The sequence below is a fragment of the Ranitomeya imitator genome, chromosome 1 (genome assembly GCF_032444005.1).
Source record: "Ranitomeya imitator isolate aRanImi1 chromosome 1, aRanImi1.pri, whole genome shotgun sequence".
NCBI classification, from domain to species: domain Eukaryota; kingdom Metazoa; phylum Chordata; class Amphibia; order Anura; family Dendrobatidae; genus Ranitomeya; species Ranitomeya imitator.
The window spans coordinates 130,795,474-130,807,510 of NC_091282.1; the positions used below are offsets into that span (position 1 = coordinate 130,795,474).

Here is a 12,037-nt window from a genome sequence, read left to right on the forward strand (position 1 = left end):
GGGTAATTACAATAATACAATATTTTATGCCTTTTTGCAGCAATTACATTTGTGTTATTTACTGGCTCCTAAATACTGTGTTATTAGAGTAACTATATGTAGTGTAAGAGAAGATTCTTCTCTGCGATGTTCTTTTTTAATATGGGTCCCTCTGGCTCAGTTGGAATTGGCATATTTTTTAATAAAACAAAATAAATGACTTTCTTCCAGCCGGGTTTTAATTTCATAGTTATTGCTGGCGTTTTTCAGCTGTTGTAGAAGACGGTGTACCTATCCCAACAAAATCACGCAGCCATTAGATCATATAGTACATAACACATACACGGCACGCAGTGTGGTACATATCCAGTATAACTAGATCGCCGGAGGTCAGTGCGATCAGAAGCAACTAGTTATAATAATCACATAGACCAGACTGGGAACAGACAATGCTACTGTCTGCAGATGACCCCATATTAATATAGCATTAATCCTGGATCCTGCAGTTTGTAAGTCACAATCATGGAATCATGTGCTTCATAATCCACCCTTGTACACCCTGGTCACATCTTCATCGCAAATACTATTATGTAAATGATGCAGCTCCATTGTCTGTGATGCCACTTTATATCTATATCCTAAATGTTGTGCCCAAGTGTAGGCCAAATAGCAGCGTCAACACAGAATTGCCCATAGCAGGGACATTAGTACGGTAACTCTTATTACCGTACTTTACATTACATTATAGGGCGAGTTTTTCCAAAATAATGCCCATCCAAATGGCCCAGGGATCTTTTATTTCTCCAGTCTCTACAGTCAGAGATCAGAACTGGAGATCACAGGGCAGTGGAAAGGATCACAAATGTTAGGTCCCGAGGAATCCAGAACTGTACATAAGATATAACAGCAGCAGCAAACAAGAGCCAGAAATGTAACACAAGCACATGGAGGATCCAAGATCACAGGTAGAATAATGTAAAAAGGGGAACAAAGCTGCAACATCCTGACGAGAAGTCCGGAATCTGGAAATGAAGGAAAACTCTCCGCTTACCATTGACCCCAATGTGGTCGCTGCTACTTTAACTTCTTGGGAGAAATGCAACATTGTCTCACTGACTTGTGGACACTGTGCCAACCAGTGCCTCATGCCAATATTGGCCCGTGTGGCCCCATAATAAAGTTAGCCTAGTGTCGTTATAGCACAGGCATCCACAGTGCACTTACCTCTTCCATGCTGATGGGACTGATCATTGACTGGGGGGAAGTTACAGCACATGTGAGGAGCAAACTAGGTACCCACACATAACTTACTTTTTCTGAAGCCAATTGGCATTGTAGAGTGTTTCTGCCTGATAGATGAGATTTTCTGCCAGGGCAGAAGCACATCCCACTGAATCCAGAGTTGTGTATATAGATAGATAGATAGATAGATAGATAGATAGATAGATAGATAGATAGATAGATAGATAGATAGATAGATAGATATTGCATTTCATAGTGGTAATATAATGTATGATGGTATACCCAACTATATAGAATAACATAGTTGCCACAAATATGAGATGTAAAGTACCAGAACTCCTATTGTATATCTGCATACAGGTATGTAAAATGAAGTATACATTGTCCATAGTAAACTATCACTAGATAGTAATCATGTATAGAATAATATATATTACCATATGTAGAAGCATATCTCCAGTGTAGCCCCATACAGTACAGATTACATAACAGTAAATAATCACACCATAATGGTGATACACAGTATAATTATACATGACTATATTAATATTATGCTAAATAGCCATATGCAGTATGTTATTTAAACTGATAGAGTGGATATATGTTTTTATATATATATATATATATATATATATATATATATATATATATATATATATATATATATGTATAGATATATATATATATATATATCTATACATATATATATATATAAATAATTATATACGTGAATAATATACAGTACAGACCAAAAGTTTGGACACACCTTCTCATTTAAAGATGTTTCTATATTTTTATGACTATGAAAATTGTGCATTCACACTGAAGTCATCAAAATTATGAATGAATACATGTGGAATTATATACTTAACAAAAAAGTGTGAAACAACTGAAATTATGTCTTATATTCTAGGTTCTTCAAAGTAGCCACTTTTTGCTTTGATGACTGCTTTGCACACTCTTGGCATTCTCTTGACAAGCTTCAAGAGGTAGTCACCGGGAATGGTTTTCACTTCACAGGTGTGCCCTGTCAGGTTTAATAAGTGGGATTTCTTGCCTTATAAATGGGGTTGGGACCATCAGTTGTGTTGTGAAGAAGTCTGGTGGATACACAGCTGATAGTCCTACTGAATAGACTGTTAGAATTTGTATTATGGCAAGAAAAAAGCAGCTAAGTAAAGAAAAATGAGTGGCCATCATTACTTTAAGAAATGAAGGTCAGTCTGTCCGAAAAATTGGGAAAACTTTGAATGTGTCCCCAAGTGCAGTGGCAAAAACCATCAAGCGCTACAAAGAAACTGGCTCACATGAGGACCGCCCCAGGAAAGGAAGACCAAGAGTCACCTCTGCTTCTGAGGATAAGTTTATCCGAGTCACCAGCCTCAGAAATCGCAGGTTAACAGCAGCTCAGATTAGAGACCAGGTCAATGCCACACAGAGTTCTAGCAGCAGACACATCTCTACAACAACTGTTAAGAGGAGACTTTGTGCAGCAGGCCTTCATGGTAAAATAGCTGCTAGGAAACCATTGCTAAGGACAGGCAACAAGCAGAAGAGACTTGTTTGGGCTAAAGAACACAAGGAATGGACATTAGACCAGTGGAAATCTGTGTTTTGGTCTGATGAGTCCAAATTTGAGATCTTTGGTTCCAACCACCATGTCTTTGTTTGACGCAGAAAAGGTTAACAGATGGACTCTACATGCCTGGTTCCCACCGTGAAGCATGGAGGAGGAGGTATGATGGTGTCAGGGTGCTTAGCTGGTGACACTGTTGGGGATTTATTCAAAATTGAAGGCATACTGAACCAGCATGGCTACCACAACATCTCGCAGCGGCATGCTATTCCTTCCGGTTTTCATTTAGTTGGACCATAATTTATTTTTCAACAGGACAATGACCCCAAACACACCTCCAGGCTGTGTAAGGGCTGTTTGACCAAGAAGGAGAGTGATGGGGTGCTACACCAGATGACCTGGCCTCCACAGTCACCAGACCTGAACCCAATCAAGATGGCTTGGGGTGAGCTGGACCGCAGAGTGAAGGCAAAAGGGCCGACAAGTGCTAAGCATCTCTGGGAACTCCTTCAAGATTGTTGGAAGACCATTCCCGGTAACTACCTCTTGAAGCTTGTCAAGAGAATGCCAAGAGTGTGCAAAGCAGTCATCAAAGCAAAAAGTGGCTACTTTGAAGAACCTAGAATATAAGACATAATTTCAGTTGTTTCACACTTTTTTGTTAAGTATATAATTCCACATGTATTCATTCATAATTTTGATGACTTCAGTGTGAATGCACAATTTTCATAGTCATAAAAATATAGAAACATCTTTAAATGAGAAGGTGTGTCCAAACTTTTGGTCTGTACTGTATATTATTCACGTATATAATTATTTATATAATTCTATATATTATTCATGTATACATATATATATATATATATATATATATATATATAAATAATTATATACGTGAATAATATACAGTACAGACCAAAAGTTTGGACACACCTTCTCATTTAAAGATGTTTCTATATTTTTATGACTATGAAAATTGTGCATTCACACTGAAGTCATCAAAATTATGAATGAATACATGTGGAATTATATACTTAACAAAAAAGTGTGAAACAACTGAAATTATGTCTTATATTCTAGGTTCTTCAAAGTAACATAGTAACATAGTAACATAGTTAGTAAGGCCGAAAAAAGACATTTGTCCATCCAGTTCAGCCTATATTCCATCATAATAAATCCCCAGATCTACGTCCTTCTACAGAACCTAATAATTGTATGATCCAATATTGTTCTGCTCCAGGAAGACATCCAGGCCTCTCTTGAACCCCTCGACTGAGTTCGCCATCACCACCTCCTCAGGCAAGCAATTCCAGATTCTCACTGCCCTAACAGTAAAGAATCCTCTTCTATGTTGGTGGAAAAACCTTCTCTCCTCCAGACGCAAAGAATGCCCCCTTGTGCCCATCACCTTCCTTGGTATAAACAGATCCTCAGCGAGATATTTGTATTGTCCCCTTATATACTTATACATGGTTATTAGATCGCCCCTCAGTCGTCTTTTTTCTAGACTAAATAATCCTAATTTCGCTAATCTATCTGGGTATTGTAGTTCTCCCATCCCCTTTATTAATTTTGTTGCCCTCCTTTGTACTCTCTCTAGTTCCATTATATCCTTCATGAGCACCGGTGCCCAAAACTGGACACAGTACTCCATGTGCGGTCTAACTAGGGATTTGTACAGAGGCAGTATAATGCTCTCATCATGTGTATTATTATTATTATTATTATTATACATTTTTATAGCGCCATTTATTCCATGGCGCTTTACATGTGAATACGGGGCAAATATAGACAAATACATTAAACATGAGCAGATAACAAGGCACACGAGTACATAAGGAGGGAGGACCCTGCCCGCGAGGGCTCACAGTCTGCAGGGGGTGGGTGAGGATACACTAGGAGAGGGTAGGGCAGGTTGCGCGGCTGTTCAGTAGGTTGAGGATCACTGCAGGCTGTAGGCTTGTCGGAAGAGGTGGGTCTTCAGGTTCTTTTTGAAGGTTTCTATGTTAGGCGAGAGTCTGATGTGTTGGGGTAGAGAGTTCCAGAGTATGGGGGAAGCACGGGAGAAGTCTTGGATGCGGTTATGGGAAGAAGAGATGAGAGGGGAGTAGAGAAGGAGGTCTTGGGAGGATCGGAGGTCGCGTGTAGGTAGGTACCGGGAGACCATGTCACAGATGTATGGAGGAGACAGGTTGTGGATGGCTTTGTATGTCAGTGTGAGGGTTTTGAACTGGAGTCTCTGGGCGATAGGAAGCCAGTGAAGGGCTTGACACAGGGGAGAGGCTGGGGAATAGCGGGGGGACAGGTGGATTAGTCGGGCAGCAGAGTGTAGGATGGATTGGAGTGGTGCCAGAGTGTATCCAGACCTCTTTTAATGCACCCCATGATCCTGTTTGCCTTGGCAGCTGCTGCCTGGCACTGGCTGCTCCAGGTAAGTTTATCATTAACTAGGATCCCCAAGTCCTTCTCCCTGTCAGATTTACCCAGTGGTTTCCCATTCAGTGTGTAATGGTGATATTGATTCCTTCTTCCCATGTGTATAACCTTACATTTATCATTGTTAAACCTCATCTGCCACCTTTCAGCCCAAGTTTCCAACTTATCCAGATCCATCTGTAGCAGAATACTATCTTCTCTTGTATTAACTGCTTTACATAGTTTTGTATCATCTGCAAATATCGATATTTTACTGTGTAAACCTTCTACCAGATCATTAATGAATATGTTGAAGAGAACAGCTCCCAATACTGACCCCTGCGGTACCCCACTGGTCACAGCGACCCAGTTAGAGACTATACCATTTATAACCACCCTCTGCTTTCTATCACTAAGCCAGTTACTAACCCATTTACACACATTTTCCCCCAGACCAAGCATTCTCATTTTGTGTACCAACCTCTTGTGCGGCACGGTATCAAACGCTTTGGAAAAATCGAGATATACCACGTCCAATGACTCACCGTGGTCCAGCCTATAGCTTACCTCTTCATAAAAACTGATTAGATTGGTTTGACAGGAGCGATTTCTCATAAACCCATGCTGATATGGAGTTAAACAGTTATTCTCATTGAGATAATCCAGAATAACATCCCTCAGAAACCCTTCAAATATTTTACCAACAATAGAGGTTAGACTTACTGGCCTATAATTTCCAGGTTCACTTTTAGAGCCCTTTTTGAATATTGGCACCACATTTGCTATGCGCCAGTCCTGCGGAACAGATCCTGTCGCTATAGAGTCCCTAAAAATAAGAAATAATGGTTTATCTATTACATTACTTAGTTCCCTTAGTACTCGTGGGTGTATGCCATCCGGACCCGGAGATTTATCTATTTTAATCTTATTTAGCCGATTTCGCACCTCTTCTTGGGTTAGATTGGTGACCCTTAATATAGGGTTTTCATTGTTTCTTGGGATTTCACCTAGCATTTCATTTTCCACCGTGAATACCGTGGAGAAGAAGGTGTTTAATATGTTAGCTTTTTCCTCGTCATCTACAACCATTCTTTCCTCACTATTTTTTAAGGGGCCTACATTTTCAGTTTTTATACTTTTACTATTGATATAGTTGAAGAACAGTTTGGGATTAGTTTTACTCTCCTTAGCAATGTGCTTCTCTGTTTCCTTTTTGGCAGCTTTAATTAGTTTTTTAGATAAAGTATTTTTCTCCCTATAGTTTTTTAGAGCTTCAATGGTGCCATCCTGCTTTAGTAGTGCAAATGCTTTCTTTTTACTGTTAATTGCCTGTCTTACTTCTTTGTTTAGCCACATTGGGTTTTTCCTATTTCTAGTCCTTTTATTCCCACAAGGTATAAACCGCTTACACTGCCTATTTAGGATGTTCTTAAACATTTCCCATTTATTATCTGTATTCTTATTTCTGATGATATTGTCCCAGTCTACCAGATTAAGGGCATCTCTAAGCTGGTCAAACTTTGCCTTCCTAAAGTTCAGTGTTTTTGTGACTCCCTGACAAGTGCCCCTAGTGAAAGACAGGTGAAACTGTACAATATTGTGGTCGCTATTTCCTAGATGCCCAACCACCTGCAGATTTGTTATTCTGTCAGGTCTATTAGATAGTATTAGGTCTAAAAGTGCTGCTCCTCTGGTTGGATTCTGCACCAATTGTGAAAGATAATTTTTCTTGGTTATTAGCAGAAACCTGTTGCCTTTATGGGTTTCACAGGTTTCACTTTCCCAGTTAATATCCGGGTAGTTAAAGTCCCCCATAACCAGGACCTCATTATGGGTTGCAGCTTCATCTATCTGCTTTAGAAGTAGACTTTCCATGGTTTCTGTTATATTTGGGGGTTTGTAACAGACCCCAATGAGAATTTTGTTACCATTTTTCCCTCCATGAATTTCGACCCATATGGACTCGACATCCTCATTTCCTTCGCTAATATCCTCCCTTAAAGTGGACTTTAGACAAGACTTTACATAGAGACAAACCCCTCCTCCTCTCCGATTTTTACGATCCTTTCTAAACAGACTGTAACCCTGTAAGTTAACTGCCCAGTCATAGCTTTCATCTAACCATGTCTCGGTTATTCCCACTATGTCAAAGTTACCTGTAGATATTTCTGCTTCTAGTTCTTCCATCTTGTTTGTCAGGCTTCTGGCGTTTGCGAGCATGCAGTTTAGAGGATTTTGTTTTGTTCCAATCTCCTCGCTGTGGATTGCTTTAGAAATGTTCTTACCTCCCATCTGAGTATGTTTTCCTGGGTCTTCTTTGTTCAAGTCTAATGTTTTTCTTCCCGTCCCCTCTTCTTCTAGTTTAACGCCCTCCTGATGAGTGTAGCGAGTCTTCTGGCGAATGTGTGTTTCCCACTTTTTGCTTTGATGACTGCTTTGCACACTCTTGGCATTCTCTTGACAAGCTTCAAGAGGTAGTCACCGGGAATGGTCTTCCAACAATCTTGAAGGAGTTCCCAGAGATGCTTAGCACTTGTCGGCCCTTTTGCCTTCACTCTGCGGTCCAGCCCACCCCAAGCCATCTTGATTGGGTTCAGGTCTGGTGACTGTGGAGGCCAGGTCATCTGGTGTAGCACCCCATCACTCTCCTTCTTGGTCAAATAGCCCTTACACAGCCTGGAGGTGTGTTTGGGGTCATTGTCCTGTTGAAAAATAAATTATGGTCCAACTAAATGAAAACCGGAAGGAATAGCATGCCGCTGCAAGATGCTGTGGTAGCCATGCTGGTTCAGTATGCCTTCAATTTTGAATAAATCCCCAACAGTGTCACCAGCTAAGTACCCTGACACCATCATACCTCCTCCTCCATGCTTCACGGTGGGAACCAGGCATGTAGAGTCCATCTGTTAACCTTTTCTGCGTCAAACAAAGACATGGTGGTTGGAACCAAAGATCTCAAATTTGGACTCATCAGACCAAAACACAGATTTCCACTGGTCTAATGTCCATTCCTTGTGTTCTTTAGCCCAAACAAGTCTCTTCTGCTTGTTGCCTGTCCTTAGCAGTGGTTTCCTAGCAGCTATTTTACCATGAAGGCCTGCTGCACAAAGTCTCCTCTTAACAGTTGTTGTAGAGATGTGTCTGCTGCTAGAACTCTGTGTGGCATTGACCTGGTCTCTAATCTGAGCTGCTGTTAACCTGCGATTTCTGAGACTGGTGACTCGGATAAACTTATCCTCAGAAGCAGAGGTGACTCTTGGTCTTCCTTTCCTGGGGCGGTCCTCATGTGAGCCAGTTTCTTTGTAGCGCTTGATGGTTTTTGCCACTGCACTTGGGGACACATTCAACGTTTTCCCAATTTTTCGGACAGACTGACCTTCATTTCTTAAAGTAATGATGGCCACTCATTTTTCTTTACTTAGAATTTGTATTATGGCAAGAAAAAAGCAGCTAACAGTCTATTCAGTAGGACTATCAGCTGTGTATCCACCAGACTTCTTCACAACACAACTGATGGTCCCAACCCCATTTATAAGGCAAGAAATCCCACTTATTAAACCTGACAGGGCACACCTGTGAAGTGAAAACCATTCCCGGTGACTACCTCTTGAAGCTCATCAAGAGAATCCCAAGAGTGTGCAAAGCAGTCATCAAAGCAAAAGGTGGCTACTTTGAAGAACCTAGAATATAAGACATATTTTCAGTTGTTTCACACTTTTTGTTAAGTATATAATTCCACATGTGTTAATTCATAGTTTTGATGCCTTCAGTGTGAATGTACAATTTTCATAGTCATAAAAATACAGAAAAATCTTTAAATGAGAAGGTGTGTCCAAACTTTTGGTCTGTACTGTATATTTACGTAAGTAAATATATAAGTAAATTATGGTTACCGTATATACTCGAGTATAAGCTGAGATTTTCAGCCCATTTTTTTGGGCTGAAAGTCCCCCTCGGCTTATACTCGAGTCATACCCAGAGGTCAGCAGGGGATGGGGAGCGGGGGCTGTATAATTATACTTACCTACTCCTGGTGCGGTCCCTGCACGTCTTTTCCTCGGCACTGACAGCTTCTTTCTGTACTGAGCGGTAACATGGTACCGCTTATTACTGTAATGAGCGGTAACGGTGACCGCTCAGTACAGGAAGAAGCTGCTGGCGCCAGGGAACAGACGTGCAGGGACCGCACCAGGAGCAGGTGAGTATAACGGGAAGGGGAGCGCTGCGCTGCGCGTTATTCACCTGCTCCTGGTTCCGGCGCCGCTCCGTCTTCAGCTGTGACGCTCAGGTCAGAGGGCGCGGTGACGTGGTTAGTGCGCACCCCCTGCCTGAACGTCAGTGCAGGAGATGCTGAAAATGGAGCAGAGCCGGAAGGAGGAGCAGGTGAATATTGAAAGTGCCGGGGGCCTGAGCGACGGAGAGGTGAGTATGTGATTTTTTTTATTTTTTTTATCGCAGCAACAGCAAATGTGGCAAGTGTCTGTATGGAGCATCTATGGGGCCATAACGTTTGTGCAGCACTCTATGGGGCAAGTGTCTGTCATAACGTTTATGCATAACTATATGGGGCAAGTGTCTGTATGGGGCCATGATCAACGTTTGTGCAGCACTATATGGGGCAAATATCTTTATGGAGCATCTTATGGGGCCATTTGTGCAGCATTATATTGGGCAAATGTATCTAAGAAGCATCTTATGGGGCCATTATTAACCTTTATGCAGGATTATATGGGGCATATTTTAATATGGAGCATCTTATGGGGCCATCATAAACTTTATGGAGCATTATATGGGGCTCTTGATTCAATATGGATATTCAAAAACACTTAACCTACTGATGTCTCAATTAATTTTACTTTTATTGCTATCTATTTTTACTTTTGACATTTACCGGTAGCTGCTGCATTTCCCACCCTAGGCTTATACTCAGGTCATTAAGTTTCCCAGTTTTTTGTGGCAAAATTAGCGGGGTCGGCTTATACTCGGGTCGGCTTATACTCGAGTATATACGGTATATATATATATATATATATATATATATATATAAATAAATATATACTTGAATAATAGATATATGTACATAAATATATACATAAATAATATAAATATAAATATATAAATATATATATATATATATATATACACACACACACACACACACAGAGTATGTACATTGTTTATGTACATGGATATGGATGCATACACTATACCTATAGATCTGACCCATGGATCTTATAATGACTATGCACTGAAATCTCTATGAAGAATAAGCAGCTTTGTGACTCTGGGCACAGGATACATTGGAGCTGCAGGTGTCCCTGGGCATTTTGGAGTTGGCACATGAGGTGGTGCTGTACTGACATACAGGGCAGAGTAGAGAATGGAAATGTCACATTTTATACCAGGTGAGGCAGAGTAAAAGTTACTGATGACAAAGCAGCACTGTCCCACACAGAGTAGTATCTTACTGAGAAAGTGCCCAGTGCCCATGAGTGTGCCCACTGTAGCCAGGAGATCTAAGGAAGGAGAGACTTTACCTGCTGCTGTCAGATGTCAATCACAGAAGTAGCAGGAGCTGTGCAGCACCTGAGGCAGAAGTAGCGCCGGTCCCCGGGATCGGTGGCAGCGGCGGGCAGGTTACTGGCACAGGGTTACCCTCTCCCTCTCCATTGCAGTGGTGAGTGGCTCCGAGCCCGAGCGTTTCTCTGCAGCCCAGCGCCGCCTCCGCTTCCACCTCCGCCTCTGCAAGTCTGAGCGGAGGAACCTGCTGCTGCAGCAACTCGCAAGTGGCAAAGCAGGCAAGCAGCAGGCTGCCAGGGAAATCTCCCGTCCTCCTCCTCCTGGGGATGCAACAGGGATCTGGGGGCGGCACAGGCAGAGGAGGGAGACTCTCGCCCCCATTCTTCACACAGGGACAAGTTGCAGTCTTATTCGAGGGGGCATGGAGCAAGGAGTGGGCCAATATGTCTCTTCACTCCCCTGAATGCTGCGTGTGCCCTGGAACTGATTGCCAGTGTGTATGCCAGGGGGTGAGATGTGGGCTGCCACACAATATCCCCCATACTATGATTCTTAATCAGAGCTGATCAATATGAATTTATTAGGAAAATATATTGGTAATGTCTTACATTGGTATATCAGTATCATGTAACTGTGACCTACTGTGCCCACCAGTGTCATGTAACTGTGACCTACTGTACCCACCAGTGTCATGTAACTGTGACCTACTGTACCCACCAGTGTCATGTAACTGTGACCTACTGTACCCACCAGTGTCATGTAACTGTGACCTACTGTGCCCACCAGTGTCATGTAACTGTGACCTACTGTACCCACCAGTGTCATGTAACTGTGACCTACTGTACCCACCAGTGTCATGTAACTGTGACCTACTGTACCCACCAGTGTCATGTAACTGTGACCTACTGTACCCACAAGTGTCATGTAACTTTGACCTACTGTACCCACCAGTGTCATGTAACTGTGACCTACTGTACCCACCAGTGTCATGTAACTGTGACCTACTGTGCCCACCAGTGTCATGTAACTGTGACCTACTGTACCCACCAGTGTCATGTAACTGTGACCTACTGTACCCACCAGTGTCATGTAACTGTGACCTACTGTACCCACCAGTGTCATGTAACTGTGACCTACTGTACCCACCAGTGTCATGTAACTGTGACCTACTGTACCCACCAGTGTCATGTAACTGTGACCTACTGTGCCCACCAGTGTCATGTAACTGTGACCTACTGTACCCACCAGTGTCATGTAACTGTGACCTACTGTACCCACCAGTGTCATGTAACTGTGACCTACTGT

General features: G+C 42.1%; 1 protein-coding gene across 1 annotated transcript in view; it reads right to left on the reverse strand.

The window, feature by feature from the left end:
• Positions 1-11,003, reverse strand: part of ANKRD34B (ankyrin repeat domain 34B) — a 68,233-nt gene extending 57,230 nt beyond the window's left edge. The window contains exon 1 of the mRNA XM_069745376.1: positions 10,750-11,003. The gene's annotated coding sequence lies outside the window, so the exon portion shown is untranslated. The remainder of the gene's footprint in view (positions 1-10,749) is intronic.
• Positions 11,004-12,037: the final 1,034 nt, after the last annotated feature.